This window comes from Taudactylus pleione, unplaced genomic scaffold, assembly GCF_031769625.1.
Source record: "Taudactylus pleione unplaced genomic scaffold, aTauple2 ptg000174l, whole genome shotgun sequence".
Classification (NCBI taxonomy): Eukaryota; Metazoa; Chordata; class Amphibia; order Anura; family Myobatrachidae; genus Taudactylus; species Taudactylus pleione.
The window spans coordinates 8,223,537-8,243,274 of NW_028284576.1; the positions used below are offsets into that span (position 1 = coordinate 8,223,537).

Here is a 19,738-nt window from a genome sequence, read left to right on the forward strand (position 1 = left end):
GCAGTCTTAAATTACACCACACAGCAGCTTTACCTGATGGATGTATAGTACTGGCACGAAAAAATTATTTTGAGGAGCTAGACGTTGAGAGTCCCTGGCTCCATGATAAATTGTTCTGGTGCTAAAGAAAGAAGACATTAATGACTCAGATATCAAATATGGTCTAATTGGTTCTGATGAAAAAAATACTTTTGTACAAGAGCACAAGTCTTTTAGTAGCTAACTGAAAAATATTCACTAAGAAAGGAAGATAGCTGACTCTTTGTTATCAATTTCCATTGTCTGTTTTGACAACTCACTGTTGCTCAAGTATTAGAAATGATGCGCTGAACTGAAAGTGCATCATTTCTTTGAAAGGTTGGTGTTTTTGGCAAAAATATTCCGAGGACCTCAGTTTCCCTGACCGGGAATCAAACCCGGGCCGCGGCGGTGAGAGCGCCGAATCCTAGCCACTAGACCACCAGGGAGGGATGGTTTAGTTTGACACTCCATGAAAGAAAAGGAAGTTTCCTGAATGAAGTCCAAAGCAATGGAATGTGAGGGAGTGGGCTACTAGGAATCAGTTTTAGAATGAAGGAGAGTAAAAATGGTTGTGCATAGCAGTCTTAAATTACACCACACAGCAGCTTTACCTGATGGATGTATAGTACTGGCACAAAAAAATTATTTTGAGGAGCTAGACGTTGAGAGTCCCTGGCTCCATGATAAATTGTTCTGGTGCTAAAGAAAGAAGACATTAATGATTCAGATATCAAATATGGTCTAATTGGTTCTGATGAAAAAAATACTTTTGTACAAGAGCACAAGTCTTTTAGTAGCTAACTGAAAAATATTCACTAAGAAAGGAAGATAGCTGACTCTTTGTTATCAATTTCCATTGTCTGTTTTGACAACTCACTGTTGCTCAAGTATTAGAAATGATGCGCTGAACTGAAAGTGCATCATTTCTTTGAAAGGTTGGTGTTTTTGGCAAAAATATTCCGAGGACCTCACTTTCCCTGACCGGGAATCGACCCCGGGCCGCGGCGGTGAGAGCGCCGAATCCTAGCCACTAGACCACCAGGGAGGGATGGTTTTGTTTGACACTCCATGAAAGAAAAGGAAGTTTCCTGAATGAAGTCCAAAGCAATGGAATGTGAGGGAGTGGGCTACTAGGAATCAGTTTTAGAAGGAAGGAGAGTAAAAATGGTTGTGCATAGCAGTCTTAAATTACACCACACAGCAGCTTTACCTGATGGATGTATAGTACTGGCACGAAAAAATTATTTTGAGGAGCTAGACGTTGAGAGTCCCTGGCTCCATGATAAATTGTTCTGGTGCTAAAGAAAGAAGACATTAATGACTCAGATATCAAATATGGTCTAATTGGTTCTGATGAAAAAAATACTTTTGTACAAGAGCACAAGTCTTTTAGTAGCTAACTGAAAAATATTCACTAAGAAAGGAAGATAGCTGACTCTTTGTTATCAATTTCCATTGTCTGTTTTGACAACTCACTGTTGCTCAAGTATTAGAAATGATGCGCTGAACTGAAAGTGCATCATTTCTTTGAAAGGTTGGTGTTTTTGGCAAAAATATTCCGAGGACCTCACTTTCCCTGACCGGGAATCGAACCCGGGCCGCGGCGGTGAGAGCGCCGAATCCTAGCCACTAGACCACCAGGGAGGGATGGTTTAGTTTGACACTCCATGAAAGAAAAGGAAGTTTCCTGAATGAAGTCCAAAGCAATGGAATGTGAGGGAGTGGGCTACTAGGAATCAGATTTAGAATGAAGGAGAGTAAAAATGGTTGTGCATAGCAGTCTTAAATTACACCACACAGCAGCTTTACCTGATGGATGTATAGTACTGGCACGAAAAAATTATTTTGAGGAGCTAGACGTTGAGAGTCCCTGGCTCCATGATAAATTGTTCTGGTGCTAAAGAAAGAAGACATTAATGACTCAGATATCAAATATGGTCTAATTGGTTCTGATGAAAAAAATACTTTTGTACAAGAGCACAAGTCTTTTAGTAGCTAACTGAAAAATATTCACTAAGAAAGGAAGATAGCTGACTCTTTGTTATCAATTTCCATTGTCTGTTTTGACAACTCACTGTTGCTCAAGTATTAGAAATGATGCGCTGAACTGAAAGTGCATCATTTCTTTGAAAGGTTGGTGTTTTTGGCAAAAATATTCCGAGGACCTCACTTTCCCTGACTGGGAATCGAAACCGGGCCGCGGCGGTGAGAGCGCCGAATCCTAGCCACTAGACCACCAGGGAGGGATGGTTTAGTTTGACACTCCATGAAAGAAAAGGAAGTTTCCTGAATGAAGTCCAAAGCAAAGGAATGTGAGAGAGTGGGCTACTAGGAATCAGTTTTAGAAGGAAGGAGAGTAAAAATGGTTGTGCATAGCAGTCTTAAATTACACCACACAGCAGCTTTACCTGATGGATGTATAGTACTGGCACGAAAAAATTATTTTGAGGAGCTAGACGTTGAGAGTCCCTGGCTCCATGATAAATTGTTCTGGTGCTAAAGAAAGAAGACATTAATGACTCAGATATCAAATATGGTCTAATTGGTTCTGATGAAAAAAATACTTTTGTACAAGAGCACAAGTCTTTTAGTAGCTAACTGAAAAATATTCACTAAGAAAGGAAGATAGCTGACTCTTTGTTATCAATTTCCATTGTCTGTTTTGACAACTCACTGTTGCTCAAGTATTAGAAATGATGCGCTGAACTGAAAGTGCATCATTTCTTTGAAAGGTTGGTGTTTTTGGCAAAAATATTCCGAGGACCTCAGTTTCCCTGACCGGGAATCAAGCCCGGGCCGCGGCGGTGAGAGCGCCGAATCCTAGCCACTAGACCACCAGGGAGGGATGGTTTAGTTTGACACTCCATGAAAGAAAAGGAAGTTTCCTGAATGAAGTCCAAAGCAATGGAATGTGAGGGAGTGGGCTACTAGGAATCAGTTTTAGAATGAAGGAGAGTAAAAATGGTTGTGCATAGCAGTCTTAAATTACACCACACAGCAGCTTTACCTGATGGATGTATAGTACTGGCACAAAAAAATTATTTTGAGGAGCTAGACGTTGAGAGTCCCTGGCTCCATGATAAATTGTTCTGGTGCTAAAGAAAGAAGACATTAATGATTCAGATATCAAATATGGTCTAATTGGTTCTGATGAAAAAAATACTTTTGTACAAGAGCACAAGTCTTTTAGTAGCTAACTGAAAAATATTCACTAAGAAAGAAAGATAGCTGACTCTCTGTTATCAATTTCCATTGTCTGTTTTGACATCTCACTGTTGCTCAAGTATTAGAAATGATGCGCTGAACTGAAAGTGCATCATTTCTTTGAAAGGTTTGTTTTTTTGGCAAAAATATTCCAAGGACCTCACTTTCCCAGCCAGGGAATCGAACCCAGGCCGCGGCGGTGAGAGCGCCGAATCCTAGCCAGTAGACCACCAGGGAGGGATGGTTTAATTTGACACTCCATGTCAAAAAAAATACTTTTGTACAAGAGCACAAGTCTTTTAGTAGCTAACTGAAAAATATTCACTAAGAAAGGAAGATAGCTGACTCTTTGTTATCAATTTCCATTGTCTGTTTTGACAACTCACTGTTGCTCAAGTATTAGAAATGATGCGCTGAACTGAAAGTGCATCATTTCTTTGAAAGGTTGGTGTTTTTGGCAAAAATATTCCGAGGACCTCACTTTCCCTGACCAGGAATCGAACCCAGGCTGCAGCGGTGAGAGCACCGAATCCTAGCCACTAGACCACCTGGGAGGGATGGTTTAGTTTGACACTCCATGAAAGAAAAGGAAGTTTCCTGAATGAAGTCCAAAGCAATGGAATGTGAGGGAGTGGGCTACTAGGAATCAGTTTTAGAAGGAAGGAGAGTAAAAATGGTTGTGCATAGCAGTCTTAAATTACACCACACAGCAGCTTTACCTGATGGATGTATAGTACTGGCACGAAAAAATTATTTTGAGGAGCTAGACGTTGAGAGTCCCTGGCTCCATGATAAATTGTTCTGGTGCTAAAGAAAGAAGACATTAATGACTCAGATATCAAATATGGTCTAATTGGTTCTGATGAAAAAAATACTTTTGTACAAGAGCACAAGTCTTTTAGTAGCTAACTGAAAAATATTCACTAAGAAAGGAAGATAGCTGACTCTTTGTTATCAATTTCCATTGTCTGTTTTGACAACTCACTGTTGCTCAACTATTAGAAATGATGCGCTGAACTGAAAGTGCATCATTTCTTTGAAAGGTTGGTGTTTTTGGCAAAAATATTCCAAGGACCTCACTTTCCCTGACCGGGAATCGACCCCGGGCCGCGGCGGTGAGAGCGCCGAATCCTAGCCACTAGACCACCAGGGAGGGATGGTTTTGTTTGACACTCCATGAAAGAAAAGGAAGTTTCCTGAATGAAGTCCAAAGCAATGGAATGTGAGGGAGTGGGCTACTAGGAATCAGTTTTAGAAGGAAGGAGAGTAAAAATGGTTGTGCATAGCAGTCTTAAATTACACCACACAGCAGCTTTACCTGATGGATGTATAGTACTGGCACGAAAAAATTATTTTGAGGAGCTAGACGTTGAGAGTCCCTGGCTCCATGATAAATTGTTCTGGTGCTAAAGAAAGAAGACATTAATGACTCAGATATCAAATATGGTCTAATTGGTTCTGATGAAAAAAATACTTTTGTACAAGAGCACAAGACTTTTAGTAGCTAACTGAAAAATATTCACTAAGAAAGGAAGATAGCTGACTCTTTGTTATCAATTTCCATTGTCTGTTTTGACAACTCACTGTTGCTCAAGTATTAGAAATGATGCGCTGAACTGAAAGTGCATCATTTCTTTGAAAGGTTGGTGTTTTTGGCAAAAATATTCCGAGGACCTCACTTTCCCTGACCGGGAATCGAACCCGGGCCGCGGCGGTGAGAGCGCCGAATCCTAGCCACTAGACCACCAGGGAGGGATGGTTTAGTTTGACACTCCATGAAAGAAAAGGAAGTTTCCTGAATGAAGTCCAAAGCAATGGAATGTGAGGGAGTGGGCTACTAGGAATCAGATTTAGAATGAAGGAGAGTAAAAATGGTTGTGCATAGCAGTCTTAAATTACACCACACAGCAGCTTTACCTGATGGATGTATAGTACTGGCACGAAAAAATTATTTTGAGGAGCTAGATGTTGAGAGTCCCTGGCTCCATGATAAATTGTTCTGGTGCTAAAGAAAGAAGACATTAATGACTCAGATATCAAATATGGTCTAATTGGTTCTGATGAAAAAAATACTTTTGTACAAGAGCACAAGTCTTTTAGTAGCTAACTGAAAAATATTCACTAAGAAAGGAAGATAGCTGACTCTTTGTTATCAATTTCCATTGTCTGTTTTGACAACTCACTGTTGCTCAAGTATTAGAAATGATGCGCTGAACTGAAAGTGCATCATTTCTTTGAAAGGTTGGTGTTTTTGGCAAAAATATTCCGAGGACCTCACTTTCCCTGACTGGGAATCGAAACCGGGCCGCGGCGGTGAGAGCGCCGAATCCTAGCCACTAGACCACCAGGGAGGGATGGTTTAGTTTGACACTCCATGAAAGAAAAGGAAGTTTCCTGAATGAAGTCCAAAGCAAAGGAATGTGAGAGAGTGGGCTACTAGGAATCAGTTTTAGAAGGAAGGAGAGTAAAAATGGTTGTGCATAGCAGTCTTAAATTACACCACACAGCAGCTTTACCTGATGGATGTATAGTACTGGCACGAAAAAATTATTTTGAGGAGCTAGACGTTGAGAGTCCCTGGCTCCATGATAAATTGTTCTGGTGCTAAAGAAAGAAGACATTAATGACTCAGATATCAAATATGGTCTAATTGGTTCTGATGAAAAAAATACTTTTGTACAAGAGCACAAGTCTTTTAGTAGCTAACTGAAAAATATTCACTAAGAAAGGAAGATAGCTGACTCTTTGTTATCAATTTCCATTGTCTGTTTTGACAACTCACTGTTGCTCAACTATTAGAAATGATGCGCTGAACTGAAAGTGCATCATTTCTTTGAAAGGTTGGTGTTTTTGGCAAAAATATTCCAAGGACCTCACTTTCCCTGACCGGGAATCGACCCCGGGCCGCGGCGGTGAGAGCGCCGAATCCTAGCCACTAGACCACCAGGGAGGGATGGTTTTGTTTGACACTCCATGAAAGAAAAGGAAGTTTCCTGAATGAAGTCCAAAGCAATGGAATGTGAGGGAGTGGGCTACTAGGAATCAGTTTTAGAAGGAAGGAGAGTAAAAATGGTTGTGCATAGCAGTCTTAAATTACACCACACAGCAGCTTTACCTGATGGATGTATAGTACTGGCACGAAAAAATTATTTTGAGGAGCTAGACGTTGAGAGTCCCTGGCTCCATGATAAATTGTTCTGGTGCTAAAGAAAGAAGACATTAATGACTCAGATATCAAATATGGTCTAATTGGTTCTGATGAAAAAAATACTTTTGTACAAGAGCACAAGTCTTTTAGTAGCTAACTGAAAAATATTCACTAAGAAAGGAAGATAGCTGACTCTTTGTTATCAATTTCCATTGTCTGTTTTGACAACTCACTGTTGCTCAAGTATTAGAAATGATGCGCTGAACTGAAAGTGCATCATTTCTTTGAAAGGTTGGTGTTTTTGGCAAAAATATTCCGAGGACCTCACTTTCCCTGACCGGGAATCGAACCCGGGCCGCGGCGGTGAGAGCGCCGAATCCTAGCCACTAGACCACCAGGGAGGGATGGTTTAGTTTGACACTCCATGAAAGAAAAGGAAGTTTCCTGAATGAAGTCCAAAGCAATGGAATGTGAGGGAGTGGGCTACTAGGAATCAGATTTAGAATGAAGGAGAGTAAAAATGGTTGTGCATAGCAGTCTTAAATTACACCACACAGCAGCTTTACCTGATGGATGTATAGTACTGGCACGAAAAAATTATTTTGAGGAGCTAGATGTTGAGAGTCCCTGGCTCCATGATAAATTGTTCTGGTGCTAAAGAAAGAAGACATTAATGACTCAGATATCAAATATGGTCTAATTGGTTCTGATGAAAAAAATACTTTTGTACAAGAGCACAAGTCTTTTAGTAGCTAACTGAAAAATATTCACTAAGAAAGGAAGATAGCTGACTCTTTGTTATCAATTTCCATTGTCTGTTTTGACAACTCACTGTTGCTCAAGTATTAGAAATGATGCGCTGAACTGAAAGTGCATCATTTCTTTGAAAGGTTGGTGTTTTTGGCAAAAATATTCCGAGGACCTCACTTTCCCTGACCAGGAATCGAAACCGGGCCGCGGCGGTGAGAGCGCCGAATCCTAGCCACTAGACCACCAGGGAGGGATGGTTTAGTTTGACACTCCATGAAAGAAAAGGAAGTTTCCTGAATGAAGTCCAAAGCAAAGGAATGTGAGAGAGTGGGCTACTAGGAATCAGTTTTAGAAGGAAGGAGAGTAAAAATGGTTGTGCATAGCAGTCTTAAATTACACCACACAGCAGCTTTACCTGATGGATGTATAGTACTGGCACGAAAAAATTATTTTGAGGAGCTAGACGTTGAGAGTCCCTGGCTCCATGATAAATTGTTCTGGTGCTAAAGAAAGAAGACATTAATGACTCAGATATCAAATATGGTCTAATTGGTTCTGATGAAAAAAATACTTTTGTACAAGAGCACAAGTCTTTTAGTAGCTAACTGAAAAATATTCACTAAGAAAGGAAGATAGCTGACTCTTTGTTATCAATTTCCATTGTCTGTTTTGACAACTCACTGTTGCTCAAGTATTAGAAATGATGCGCTGAACTGAAAGTGCATCATTTCTTTGAAAGGTTGGTGTTTTTGGCAAAAACATTCCGAGGACCTCACTTTCCCTGACCGGGAATCGAACCCGGGCCGCGGCGGTGAGAGCGCCGAATCCTAGCCACTAGACCACCAGGGAGGGATGGTTTAGTTTGACACTCCATGAAAGAAAAGGAAGTTTCCTGAATGAAGTCCAAAGCAATGGAATGTGAGGGAGTGGGCTACTAGGAATCAGTTTTAGAAGGAAGGAGAGTAAAAATGGTTATGCACAGCAGTCTTAAATTACACCACACAGCAGCTTTACCTGATGGATGTATAGTACTGGCACGAAAAAATTATTTTGAGGAGCTAGACGTTGAGAGTACCTGGCTCCATGATAAATTATTCTGGTGCTAAAGAAAGAAGACATTAATGATTCAGATATCAAATAAGGTCTAATTGGTTCTGATGAAAAAAATACTTTTGTACAAGAGCACAAGTCTTTTAGTAGCTAACTGAAAAATATTCACTAAGAAAGGAAGATAGCTGACTCTTTGTTATCAATTTCCATTGTCTGTTTTGACAACTCACTGTTGCTCAAGTATTAGAAATAATGCGCTGAACTGAAAGTGCATCATTTCTTTGAAAGGTTGGTGTTTTTGGCAAAAATATTCCAAGGACCTCACTTTCCCTGACCGGGAATCGAACCCGGGCCGCGGCGGTGAGAGCGCCGAATCCTAGCCAGTAGACCACCAGGGAGGGATGGTTTAGTTTGACACTCCATGTCAAAAAAAATACTTTTGTACAAGAGCACAAGTCTTTTAGTAGCTAACTGAAAAATATTCACTAAGAAAGGAAGATAGCTGACTCTTTGTTTTCAATTTCCATTGCCTGTTTTGACATCTCACTGTTGCTCAATTATTAGAAATGATGCGCTGAACTGAAAGTGCATCATTTCTTTGAAAGGTTGGTGTTTTTGGCAAAAATATTCAGAGGACCTCACTTTCACTGACCGGGAATCGAACCCGGGCCGCGGCGGTGAGAGCGCCGAATCCTAGCCTCTAGACCAACAGGGAGGGATGGTTTAGTTTGACACTCCATGAAAGAAAAGGAAGTTTCCTGAATGAAGTCCAAAGCAATGGAATGTGAGGGAGTGGGCTACTAGGAATCAGTTTTAGAAGGAAGGAGAGTAAAAATGGTTGTGCATAGCAGTCTTAAATTACACCACACAGCAGCTTTACCTGATGGATGTATAGTACTGGCACGAAAAAATTATTTTGAGGAGCTAGACGTTGAGAGTCCCTGGCTCCATGATAAATTGTTCTGGTGCTAAAGAAAGAAGACATTAATGACTCAGATATCAAATATGGTCTAATTGGTTCTGATGAAAAAAATACTTTTGTACAAGAGCACAAGTCTTTTAGTAGCTAACTGAAAAATATTCACTAAGAAAGGAAGATAGCTGACTCTTTGTTATCAATTTCCATTGTCTGTTTTGACAACTCACTGTTGCTCAAGTATTAGAAATGATGCGCTGAACTGAAAGTGCATCATTTCTTTGAAAGGTTGGTGTTTTTGGCAAAAATATTCAGAGGACCTCACTTTCCCTGACCGGGAATCGAACCCGGGCCGCGGCGGTGAGAGCGCCAAATCCTAGCCACTAGACCACCAGGGAGGGACGGTTTAGTTTGACACTCCATGAAAGAAAAGGAAGTTTCCTGAATGAAGTCCAAAGCAATGGAATGTGAGGGAGTCGGCTACTAGGAATCAGTTTTAGAAGGAAGGAGAGTAAAAATGGTTGTGCATAGCAGTCTTAAATTACACCACACAGCAGCTTTACCTGATGGATGTATAGTACTGGCACGAAAAAATTATTTTGAGGAGCTAGACGTTGAGAGTCCCTGGCTCCATGATAAATTGTTCTGGTGCTAAAGAAAGAAGACATTAATGACTCAGATATCAAATATGGTCTAATTGGTTCTGATGAAAAAAATACTTTTGTACAAGAGCACAAGTCTTTTAGTAGCTAACTGAAAAATATTCACTAAGAAAGGAAGATAGCTGACTCTTTGTTATCAATTTCCATTGTCTGTTTTGACAACTCACTGTTGCTCAAGTATTAGAAATGATGCGCTGAACTGAAAGTGCATCATTTCTTTGAAAGGTTGGTGTTTTTGGCAAAAATATTCAGAGGACCTCACTTTCCCTGACCGGGAATCGAACCCGGGCTGCGGCGGTGAGAGCGCCAAATCCTAGCCACTAGACCACCAGGGAGGGACGGTTTAGTTTGACACTCCATGAAAGAAAAGGAAGTTTCCTGAATGAAGTCCAAAGCAATGGAATGTGAGGGAGTGGGCTACTAGGAATCAGTTTTAGAAGGAAGGAGAGTAAAAATGGTTGTGCATAGCAGTCTTAAATTACACCACACAGCAGCTTTACCTGATGGATGTATAGTACTGGTACGAAAAAATTATTTTGAGGAGCTAGACGTTGAGAGTCCCTGGCTCCATGATAAATTGTTCTGGTGCTAAAGAAAGAAGACATTAATGACTCAGATATCAAATATGGTCTAATTGGTTCTGATGAAAAAAATACTTTTGTACAAGAGCACAAGTCTTTTAGTAGCTAACTGAAAAATATTCACTAAGAAAGGAAGATAGCTGACTCTTTGTTATCAATTTCCATTGTCTGTTTTGACAACTCACTGTTGCTCAAGTATTAGAAATGATGCGCTGAACTGAAAGTGCATCATTTCTTTGAAAGGTTGGTGTTTTTGGCAAAAATATTCAGAGGACCTCACTTTCCCTGACCAGGAATCGAATCCAGGCTGCAGCGGTGAGAGCACCGAATCCTAGCCACTAGACCACCTGGGAGGGATGGTTTAGTTTGACACTCCATGAAAGAAAAGGAAGTTTCCTGAATGAAGTCCAAAGCAATGGAATGTGAGGGAGTGGGCTACTAGGAATCAGTTTTAGAAGGAAGGAGAGTAAAAATGGTTGTGCATAGCAGTCTTAAATTACACCACACAGCAGCTTTACCTGATGGATGTATAGTACTGGCACGAAAAAATTATTTTGAGGAGCTAGACGTTGAGAGTCCCTGGCTCCATGATAAATTGTTCTGGTGCTAAAGAAAGAAGACATTAATGACTCAGATATCAAATATGGTCTAATTGGTTCTGATGAAAAAAATACTTTTGTACAAGAGCACAAGTCTTTTAGTAGCTAACTGAAAAATATTCACTAAGAAAGGAAGATAGCTGACTCTTTGTTTTCAATTTCCATTGTCTGTTTTGACAACTCACTGTTGCTCAAGTATTAGAAATGATGCGCTGAACTGAAAGTGCATCATTTCTTTGAAAGGTTGGTGTTTTTGGCAAAAATATTCAGAGGACCTCAGTTTCCCTGACCGGGAATCGAACCCGGGCCGCGGCGGTGAGAGCGCCGAATCCTAGCCACTAGACCACCAGGGAGGGATGGTTTAGTTTGACACTCCATGAAAGAAAAGGAAGTTTCCTGAATGAAGTCCAAAGCAATGGAATGTGAGGGAGTGGGCTACTAGGAATCAGTTTTAGAATGAAGGAGAGTAAAAATGGTTGTGCATAGCAGTCTTAAATTACACCACACAGCAGCTTTACCTGATGGATGTATAGTACTGGCACAAAAAAATTATTTTGAGGAGCTAGACGTTGAGAGTCCCTGGCTCCATGATAAATTGTTCTGGTGCTAAAGAAAGAAGACATTAATGATTCAGATATCAAATATGGTCTAATTGGTTCTGATGAAAAAAATACTTTTGTACAAGAGCACAAGTCTTTTAGTAGCTAACTGAAAAATATTCACTAAGAAAGGAAGATAGCTGACTCTCTGTTATCAATTTCCATTGTCTGTTTTGACATCTCACTGTTGCTCAAGTATTAGAAATGATGCGCTGAACTGAAAGTGCATCATTTCTTTGAAAGTTTGGTTTTTTTGGCAAAAATATTCCAAGGACCTCACTTTCCCAGCCCGGGAATCGAACCCAGGCCGCGGCGGTGAGAGCGCCGAATCCTAGCCAGTAGACCACCAGGGAGGGATGGTTTAGTTTGACACTCCATGTCAAAAAAAATACTTTTGTACAAGAGCACAAGTCTTTTAGTAGCTAACTGAAAAATATTCACTAAGAAAGGAAGAAAGCTGACTCTTTGTTATCAATTTCCATTGTCTGTTTTGACAACTCACTGTTGCTCAAGTATTAGAAATGATGCGCTGAACTGAAAGTGCATCATTTCTTTGAAAGGTTGGTGTTTTTGGCAAAAATATTCCGAGGACCTCACTTTCCCTGACCAGGAATCGAATCCAGGCTGCAGCGGTGAGAGCACCGAATCCTAGCCACTAGACCACCTGGGAGGGATGGTTTAGTTTGACACTCCATGAAAGAAAAGGAAGTTTCCTGAATGAAGTCCAAAGCAATGGAATGTGAGGGAGTGGGCTACTAGGAATCAGTTTTAGAAGGAAGGAGAGTAAAAATGGTTGTGCATAGCAGTCTTAAATTACACCACACAGCAGCTTTACCTGATGGATGTATAGTACTGGCACGAAAAAATTATTTTGAGGAGCTAGACGTTGAGAGTCCCTGGCTCCATGATAAATTGTTCTGGTGCTAAAGAAAGAAGACATTAATGACTCAGATATCAAATATGGTCTAATTGGTTCTGATGAAAAAAATACTTTTGTACAAGAGCACAAGTCTTTTAGTAGCTAACTGAAAAATATTCACTAAGAAAGGAAGATAGCTGACTCTTTGTTATCAATTTCCATTGTCTGTTTTGACAACTCACTGTTGCTCAAGTATTAGAAATGATGCGCTGAACTGAAAGTGCATCATTTCTTTGAAAGGTTGGTGTTTTTAGCAAAAATATTCCAAGGACCTCACTTTCCCTGACCGGGAATCGATCCCGGGCCACGGTGGTGAGAGCGCTGAATCCTAGCCAGTAGACCACCAGGGAGGGATGGTTTAGTTTGACACTCCATGTCAAAAAAAATACTTTTGTACAAGAGCACAAGTCTTTTAGTAGCTAACTGAAAAATATTCACTAAGAAAGGAAGATAGCTGACTCTTTGTTATCAATTTCCATTGTCTGTTTTGACATCTCACTGTTGCTCAAGTATTAGAAATGATGCGCTGAACTGAAAGTGCATCATTTCTTTGAAAGGTTGGTGTTTTTGGCAAAAACATTCCGAGGACCTCACTTTCCCTGACCGGGAATCGACCCCGGGCCGCGGCGGTGAGAGCGCCGAATCCTAGCCACTAGACCACCAGGGAGGGATGGTTTTGTTTGACACTCCATGAAAGAAAAGGAAGTTTCCTGAATGAAGTCCAAAGCAATGGAATGTGAGGGAGTGGGCTACTAGGAATCAGTTTTAGAAGGAAGGAGAGTAAAAATGGTTGTGCATAGCAGTCTTAAATTACACCACACAGCAGCTTTACCTGATGGATGTATAGTACTGGCACGAAAAAATTATTTTGAGGAGCTAGACGTTGAGAGTCCCTGGCTCCATGATAAATTGTTCTGGTGCTAAAGAAAGAAGACATTAATGACTCAGATATCAAATATGGTCTAATTGGTTCTGATGAAAAAAATACTTTTGTACAAGAGCACAAGTCTTTTAGTAGCTAACTGAAAAATATTCACTAAGAAAGGAAGATAGCTGACTCTTTGTTATCAATTTCCATTGTCTGTTTTGACAACTCACTGTTGCTCAAGTATTAGAAATGATGCGCTGAACTGAAAGTGCATCATTTCTTTGAAAGGTTGGTGTTTTTGGCAAAAATATTCCGAGGACCTCACTTTCCCTGACCGGGAATCGAACCCGGGCCGCGGTGGTGAGAGCGCCGAATCCTAGCCACTAGACCACCAGGGAGGGATGGTTTAGTTTGACACTCCATGAAAGAAAAGGAAGTTTCCTGAATGAAGTCCAAAGCAATGGAATGTGAGGGAGTGGGCTACTAGGAATCAGTTTTAGAATGAAGGAGAGTAAAAATGGTTGTGCATAGCAGTCTTAAATTACACCACACAGCAGCTTTACCTGATGGATGTATAGTACTGGCACGAAAAAATTATTTTGAGGAGCTAGACGTTGAGAGTCCCTGGCTCTATGATAAATTGTTCTGGTGCTAAAGAAAGAAGACATTAATGACTCAGATATCAAATATGGTCTAATTGGTTCTGATGAAAAAAATACTTTTGTACAAGAGCACAAGTCTTTTAGTAGCTAACTGAAAAATATTCACTAAGAAAGGAAGATAGCTGACTCTTTGTTATCAATTTCCATTGTCTGTTTTGACAACTCACTGTTGCTCAAGTATTAGAAATGATGCGCTGAACTGAAAGTGCATCATTTCTTTGAAAGGTTGGTGTTTTTGGCAAAAATATTCCGAGGACCTCACTTTCCCTGACCGGGAATCGAACCCGGGCAGCGGCGGTGAGAGTGCCGAATCCTAGCCACTAGACCACCAGGGAGGGATGGTTTAGTTTGACACTCCATGAAAGAAAAGGAAGTTTTCTGAATGAAGTCCAAAGCAATGGAATGTGATGGAGTGGGCTACTAGGAATCAGTTTTAGAAGGAAGGAGAGTAAAAATGGTTGTGCATAGCAGTCTTAAATTACACCACACAGCAGCTTTACCTGATGGATGTATAGTACTGGCACGAAAAAATAATTTTGAGGAGCTAGACGTTGAGAGTCCCTGGCTCCATGATAAATTGTTCTGGTGCTAAAGAAAGAAGACATTAATGACTCAGATATCAAATATGGTCTAATTGGTTCTGATGAAAAAAATACTTTTGTACAAGAGCACAAGTCTTTTAGTAGCTAACTGAAAAATATTCACTAAGAAAGGAAGATAGCTGACTCTTTGTTATCAATTTCCATTGTCTGTTTTGACAACTCACTGTTGCTCAAGTATTAGAAATGATGCGCTGAACTGAAAGTGCATCATTTCTTTGAAAGGTTGGTGTTTTTAGCAAAAATATTCCAAGGACCTCACTTTCCCTGACCGGGAATCGAACCCGGGCCGCGGCGGTGAGAGCGCTGAATCCTAGCCAGTAGACCACCAGGGAGGGATGGTTTAGTTTGACACTCCATGTCAAAAAAAATACTTTTGTACAAGAGCACAAGTCTTTTAGTAGCTAACTGAAAAATATTCACTAAGAAAGGAAGATAGCTGACTCTTTGTTATCAATTTCCATTGTCTGTTTTGACATCTCACTGTTGCTCAAGTATTAGAAATGATGTGCTGAACTGAAAGTGCATCATTTCTTTGAAAGGTTGGTGTTTTTGGCAAAAATATTCCGAGGACCTCACTTTCCCTGAACGGGAATCCATGAAAGAAAAGGAAGTTTCCTGAATGAAGTCCAAAGCAATGGAATGTGAGGGAGTGGGCTACTAGGAATCAGTTTTAGAAGGAAGGAGAGTAAAAATGGTTGTGCATAGCAGTCTTAAATTACACCACACAGCAGCTTTACCTGATGGATGTATAGTACTGGCACGAAAAAATTATTTTGAGGAGCTAGACGTTGAGAGTCCCTGGTTCCATGATAAATTGTTCTGGTGCTAAAGAAAGAAGACATTAATGACTCAGATATCAAATATGGTCTAATTGGTTCTGATGAAAAAAATACTTTTGTACAAGAGCACAAGTCTTTTAGTAGCTAACTGAAAAATATTCACTAAGAAAGGAAGATAGCTGACTCTTTGTTATCAATTTCCATTGTCTGTTTTGACAACTCACTGTTGCTCAAGTATTAGAAATGATGCGCTGAACTGAAAGTGCATCATTTCTTTGAAAGGTTGGTGTTTTTGGCAAAAACATTCTGAGGACCTCACTTTCCCTGACCGGGAATCGACCCCGGGCCGCGGCGGTGAGAGCGCCGAATCCTAGCCACTAGACCACCAGGGAGGGATGGTTTTGTTTGACACTCCATGAAAGAAAAGGAAGTTTCCTGAATGAAGTCCAAAGCAATGGAATGTGAGGGAGTGGGCTACTAGGAATCAGTTTTAGAAGGAAGGAGAGTAAAAATGGTTGTGCATAGCAGTCTTAAATTACACCACACAGCAGCTTTACCTGATGGATGTATAGTACTGGCACGAAAAAATTATTTTGAGGAGCTAGACGTTGAGAGTCCCTGGCTCCATGATAAATTGTTCTGGTGCTAAAGAAAGAAGACATTAATGATTCAGATATCAAATATGGTCTAATTGGTTCTGATGAAAAAAATACTTTTGTACAAGAGCACAAGTCTTTTAGTAGCTAACTGAAAAATATTCACTAAGAAAGGAAGATAGCTGACTCTTTGTTATCAATTTCCATTGTCTGTTTTGACATCTCACTGTTGCTCAAGTATTAGAAATGATGCGCTGAACTGAAAGTGCATCATTTCTTTGAAAGGTTGGTGTTTTTGGCAAAAACATTCCGAGGACCTCACTTTCCCTGACCGGGAATCGACCCCTGGCCGCGGCGGTGAGAGCGCCGAATCCTAGCCACTAGACCACCAGGGAGGGATGGTTTTGTTTGACACTCCATGAAAGAAAAGGAAGTTTCCTGAATGAAGTCCAAAGCAATGGAATGTGAGGGAGTGGGCTACTAGGAATCAGTTTTAGAAGGAAGGAGAGTAAAAATGGTTGTGCATAGCAGTCTTAAATTACACCACACAGCAGCTTTACCTGATGGATGTATAGTACTGGCACGAAAAAATTATTTTGAGGAGCTAGACGTTGAGAGTCCCTGGCTCCATGATAAATTGTTCTGGTGCTAAAGAAAGAAGACATTAATGACTCAGATATCAAATATGGTCTAATTGGTTCTGATGAAAAAAATACTTTTGTACAAGAGCACAAGTCTTTTAGTAGCTAACTGGAAAATATTCACTAAGAAAGGAAGATAGCTGACTCTTTGTTATCAATTTCCATTGTCTGTTTTGACAACTCACTGTTGCTCAAGTATTAGAAATGATGCGCTGAACTGAAAGTGCATCATTTCTTTGAAAGGTTGGTGTTTTTGGCAAAAATATTCCGAGGACCTCACTTTCCCTGACCGGGAATCGAACCCGGGCCGCGGTGGTGAGAGCGCCGAATCCTAGCCACTAGACCACCAGGGAGGGATGGTTTAGTTTGACACTCCATGAAAGAAAAGGAAGTTTCCTGAATGAAGTCCAAAGCAATGGAATGTGAGGGAGTGGGCTACTAGGAATCAGTTTTAGAATGAAGGAGAGTAAAAATGGTTGTGCATAGCAGTCTTAAATTACACCACACAGCAGCTTTACCTGATGGATGTATAGTACTGGCACGAAAAAATTATTTTGAGGAGCTAGACGTTGAGAGTCCCTGGCTCTATGATAAATTGTTCTGGTGCTAAAGAAAGAAGACATTAATGACTCAGATATCAAATATGGTCTAATTGGTTCTGATGAAAAAAAAACTTTTGTACAAGAGCACAAGTCTTTTAGTAGCTAACTGAAAAATATTCACTAAGAAAGGAAGATAGCTGACTCTTTGTTATCAATTTCCATTGTCTGTTTTGACAACTCACTGTTGCTCAAGTATTAGAAATGATGCGCTGAACTGAAAGTGCATCATTTCTTTGAAAGGTTGGTGTTTTTGGCAAAAATATTCCGAGGACCTCACTTTCCCTGACCGGGAATCGAACCCGGGCAGCGGCGGTGAGAGCGCCGAATCCTAGCCACTAGACCACCAGGGAGGGATGGTTTAGTTTGACACTCCATGAAAGAAAAGGAAGTTTTCTGAATGAAGTCCAAAGCAATGGAATGTGATGGAGTGGGCTACTAGGAATCAGTTTTAGAAGGAAGGAGAGTAAAAATGGTTGTGCATAGCAGTCTTAAATTACACCACACAGCAGCTTTACCTGATGGATGTATAGTACTGGCACGAAAAAATTATTTTGAGGAGCTAGACGTTGAGAGTCCCTGGCTCCATGATAAATTGTTCTGGTGCTAAAGAAAGAAGACATTAATGATTCAGATATCAAATATGGTCTAATTGGTTCTGATGAAAAAAATACTTTTGTACAAGAGCACAAGTCTTTTAGTAGCTAACTGAAAAATATTCACTAAGAAAGGAAGATAGCTGACTCTTTGTTATCAATTTCCATTGTCTGTTTTGACATCTCACTGTTGCTCAAGTATTAGAAATGATGCGCTGAACTGAAAGTGCATCATTTCTTTGAAAGGTTGGTGTTTTTGGCAAAAACATTCCGAGGACCTCACTTTCCCTGACCGGGAATCGACCCCTGGCCGCGGCGGTGAGAGCGCCGAATCCTAGCCACTAGACCACCAGGGAGGGATGGTTTTGTTTGACACTCCATGAAAGAAAAGGAAGTTTCCTGAATGAAGTCCAAAGCAATGGAATGTGAGGGAGTGGGCTACTAGGAATCAGTTTTAGAAGGAAGGAGAGTAAAAATGGTTGTGCATAGCAGTCTTAAATTACACCACACAGCAGCTTTACCTGATGGATGTATAGTACTGGCACGAAAAAATTATTTTGAGGAGCTAGACGTTGAGAGTCCCTGGCTCCATGATAAATTGTTCTGGTGCTAAAGAAAGAAGACATTAATGACTCAGATATCAAATATGGTCTAATTGGTTCTGATGAAAAAAATACTTTTGTACAAGAGCACAAGTCTTTTAGTAGCTAACTGGAAAATATTCACTAAGAAAGGAAGATAGCTGACTCTTTGTTATCAATTTCCATTGTCTGTTTTGACAACTCACTGTTGCTCAAGTATTAGAAATGATGCGCTGAACTGAAAGTGCATCATTTCTTTGAAAGGTTGGTGTTTTTGGCAAAAATATTCTGAGGACCTCACTTTCCCTGACCGGGAATCGAACCCGGGCCGCGGTGGTGAGAGCGCCGAATCCTAGCCACTAGACCACCAGGGAGGGATGGTTTAGTTTGACACTCCATGAAAGAAAAGGAAGTTTCCTGAATGAAGTCCAAAGCAATGGAATGTGAGGGAGTGGGCTACTAGGAATCAGTTTTAGAATGAAGGAGAGTAAAAATGGTTGTGCATAGCAGTCTTAAATTACACCACACAGCAGCTTTACCTGATGGATGTATAGTACTGGCACGAAAAAATTATTTTGAGGAGCTAGACGTTGAGAGTCCCTGGCTCTATGATAAATTGTTCTGGTGCTAAAGAAAGAAGACATTAATGACTCAGATATCAAATATGGTCTAATTGGTTCTGATGAAAAAAATACTTTTGTACAAGAGCACAAGTCTTTTAGTAGCTAACTGAAAAATATTCACTAAGAAAGGAAGATAGCTGACTCTTTGTTATCAATTTCCATTGTCTGTTTTGACAACTCACTGTTGCTCAAGTATTAGAAATGATGCGCTGAACTGAAAGTGCATCATTTCTTTGAAAGGTTGGTGTTTTTGGCAAAAATATTCCGAGGACCTCACTTTCCCTGACCGGGAATCGAACCCGGGCAGCGGCGGTGAGAGCGCCGAATCCTAGCCACTAGACCACCAGGGAGGGATGGTTTAGTTTGACACTCCATGAAAGAAAAGGAAGTTTTCTGAATGAAGTCCAAAGCAATGGAATGTGATGGAGTGGGCTACTAGGAATCAGTTTTAGAAGGAAGGAGAGTAAAAATGGTTGTGCATAGCAGTCTTAAATTACACCACACAGCAGCTTTACCTGATGGATGTATAGTACTGGCACGAAAAAATAATTTTGAGGAGCTAGACGTTGAGAGTCCCTGGCTCCATGATAAATTGTTCTGGTGCTAAAGAAAGAAGACATTAATGACTCAGATATCAAATATGGTCTAATTGGTTCTGATGAAAAAAATACTTTTGTACAAGAGCACAAGTCTTTTAGTAGCTAACTGAAAAATATTCACTAAGAAAGGAAGATAGCTGACT

General features: G+C 40.4%; 13 non-coding genes across 13 annotated transcripts; all 13 read right to left on the reverse strand.

Moving 5' to 3' along the window:
• Positions 1 to 395: 395 nt before the first annotated feature.
• Positions 396 to 467, reverse strand: TRNAE-CUC (transfer RNA glutamic acid (anticodon CUC)). The gene has a single exon. It is a non-coding gene; the product is annotated as a tRNA-Glu (tRNA).
• A 1,126-nt stretch (positions 468 to 1,593) lies between these two features.
• Positions 1,594 to 1,665, reverse strand: TRNAE-CUC (transfer RNA glutamic acid (anticodon CUC)). The gene has a single exon. It is a non-coding gene; the product is annotated as a tRNA-Glu (tRNA).
• Positions 1,666 to 4,905: 3,240 nt separating this feature from the next.
• TRNAE-CUC (transfer RNA glutamic acid (anticodon CUC)) lies at positions 4,906 to 4,977 on the reverse strand. The gene has a single exon. It is a non-coding gene; the product is annotated as a tRNA-Glu (tRNA).
• A 1,725-nt stretch (positions 4,978 to 6,702) lies between these two features.
• TRNAE-CUC (transfer RNA glutamic acid (anticodon CUC)) lies at positions 6,703 to 6,774 on the reverse strand. The gene has a single exon. It is a non-coding gene; the product is annotated as a tRNA-Glu (tRNA).
• Positions 6,775 to 7,900: 1,126 nt separating this feature from the next.
• TRNAE-CUC (transfer RNA glutamic acid (anticodon CUC)) lies at positions 7,901 to 7,972 on the reverse strand. Its single transcript has one exon. It is a non-coding gene; the product is annotated as a tRNA-Glu (tRNA).
• A 1,443-nt stretch (positions 7,973 to 9,415) lies between these two features.
• TRNAE-CUC (transfer RNA glutamic acid (anticodon CUC)) lies at positions 9,416 to 9,487 on the reverse strand. The gene has a single exon. It is a non-coding gene; the product is annotated as a tRNA-Glu (tRNA).
• A 527-nt stretch (positions 9,488 to 10,014) lies between these two features.
• TRNAE-CUC (transfer RNA glutamic acid (anticodon CUC)) lies at positions 10,015 to 10,086 on the reverse strand. Its single transcript has one exon. It is a non-coding gene; the product is annotated as a tRNA-Glu (tRNA).
• A 1,126-nt stretch (positions 10,087 to 11,212) lies between these two features.
• On the reverse strand, positions 11,213 to 11,284 carry TRNAE-CUC (transfer RNA glutamic acid (anticodon CUC)). The gene has a single exon. It is a non-coding gene; the product is annotated as a tRNA-Glu (tRNA).
• A 2,359-nt stretch (positions 11,285 to 13,643) lies between these two features.
• TRNAE-CUC (transfer RNA glutamic acid (anticodon CUC)) lies at positions 13,644 to 13,715 on the reverse strand. Its single transcript has one exon. It is a non-coding gene; the product is annotated as a tRNA-Glu (tRNA).
• Positions 13,716 to 16,878: 3,163 nt separating this feature from the next.
• Positions 16,879 to 16,950, reverse strand: TRNAE-CUC (transfer RNA glutamic acid (anticodon CUC)). Its single transcript has one exon. It is a non-coding gene; the product is annotated as a tRNA-Glu (tRNA).
• Positions 16,951 to 17,477: 527 nt separating this feature from the next.
• On the reverse strand, positions 17,478 to 17,549 carry TRNAE-CUC (transfer RNA glutamic acid (anticodon CUC)). Its single transcript has one exon. It is a non-coding gene; the product is annotated as a tRNA-Glu (tRNA).
• Positions 17,550 to 18,675: 1,126 nt separating this feature from the next.
• Positions 18,676 to 18,747, reverse strand: TRNAE-CUC (transfer RNA glutamic acid (anticodon CUC)). The gene has a single exon. It is a non-coding gene; the product is annotated as a tRNA-Glu (tRNA).
• Positions 18,748 to 19,274: 527 nt separating this feature from the next.
• TRNAE-CUC (transfer RNA glutamic acid (anticodon CUC)) lies at positions 19,275 to 19,346 on the reverse strand. Its single transcript has one exon. It is a non-coding gene; the product is annotated as a tRNA-Glu (tRNA).
• Between the last annotated feature and the right edge of the window lie 392 nt (positions 19,347 to 19,738).